The sequence below is a fragment of the Brassica oleracea genome, chromosome C4, assembly GCF_000695525.1.
Source record: "Brassica oleracea var. oleracea cultivar TO1000 chromosome C4, BOL, whole genome shotgun sequence".
Taxonomy (NCBI): Eukaryota; Viridiplantae; Streptophyta; class Magnoliopsida; order Brassicales; family Brassicaceae; genus Brassica; species Brassica oleracea.
The window spans coordinates 20,940,053-20,941,824 of NC_027751.1; positions in this window are offsets into that span (position 1 = coordinate 20,940,053).

Sequence of the window (1,772 nt, forward strand, 5' to 3'; positions counted from 1 at the left end):
GATTAGCCAAAGTATTGAAGCCCTTTCCGGCTTTAGAAAGCCTGTTTCGTTTAAAAAATTTTACGAGAAATCTTCAATCACCAAAGCATTTTTTTTCAGTTTCCGTTGTACCAAGTGAGTCACGGAAAAGCATCGAAAACATTTGCGACGAGGAAAACTCGAGCATAGATGTAGCATCGTGCTCATTAAAAGGAGCACTTTCCTCCCGATGGTTGGCTAGATCCACCTCTGGTTGACCAATTTGTTCAAGAAACGAATGTGTCATGAGAATCCTCTCAAAAAACCTATGAAAAACGTTATGCGACTAGATCGTATTGAAATAAACTTCGGTAACACTCCATGAGTAACTCCAAGCAACATTCACCTAAGATTGAAATCACAGCAGAAACGTTTCTCGAAAAACCCGCAGAAACAACGCTACTTTGACATATGTATACATATCAGTGATTTACAACCTTCGTAAAACCGGTCCCCTAAAAATCCTTCGTAATATCAGACCAAGTCTTACGAAGAAACTTTCTAATGTTAACATAACAGGCTTTATGAAGAACCATGCGGCTCGCTGGCTTCTGCTTTTCTTTTCCCTCGGTCACATCCAAGAAGGCAGTCATCCCGCCGCTGAGTCCACACTGGTTATGTAGCAAACCTCTTGGGCTTTGTCTTCCTCAGAGAAAAAAGACTCGATTTTCATAAGACTATAGGTCACATTATACGAAATATTCGTTGTATTTTCTTTTCCCTCGGTCACATCCGAGAAGGCAGTCGTCCCGCCACTGACTCCACACTGGTTATGTAGCAAACCTCTTGGGCTTCGTCTTCCTCAGGCAAAAAAGATTCAATTTTCATAAGACTATAGGTCACATTATACGAAATATTCGTTGTATAACTGAAACCTAGAGCGGAGAACCGTTTTCTACGACTATCGGCCATATCAGAATGGATACCCCGGCAAACTTAGCCTATCAATCTCGACAAGCGCTCTTTGGCCCTCGGTCAATTACACCTTCCACTAAAGGTCCAAACCAATATTTGCCATCCCCTTTAAGGACGATCGTAAACTAACATGGCCGTAAATGTTAAAGTACCATGGTCTAATCCTTGACCTACAACATCCTTGGCTATCTGAGTGAACACATCCCTCACGCCAAGCCAAACTATTTGAGAAACCATCGCTCCATGACTTAACGGCTAAACAACAATCTACGATTTGTCTAAAAACATCTTGTGACTAATAAGAGAGTAATTATCGTATAGCCCACGGTCGGAAGTCATATGATAAATTCTTCATAACGAAACTCAGTCCTAACAACCAAACGGTTAACGGAAAATCTAAACTTTTTGAAAATTGGCCGAGTTCAATACGCTCCACAATTCACTTTAAGCCCGCAAATTTTTCCTTATACGCGGCATTTAAGGAAAAATTCATAACAAAGCTTCTAGAGCTATACGAAACATCCTCAAAACTGCACGAAATAGATCTCGGAAGGCCAACACTTCACAAAGCACTATGAAGGAAAATGCTTCTTCCCATGGACAAATTTACACGACACCTCAGTCCTAATTCCTCGATCGCAAATCAAATTATTAGCATCCAAACAGGAACAATAATTTTGGCTTAGAACATACGTAGTCAAACCAGAATGTTTCTCAAACGCAGGGCTAAGATTAAACCCTTGCAACATCGCGAAACATCTTCAAGCCCGCGAACATTTCAAGCACGAAACGCGGCATACGAAAGAATAACAAATCTTCAGCATCGCGAGACGTCGCAG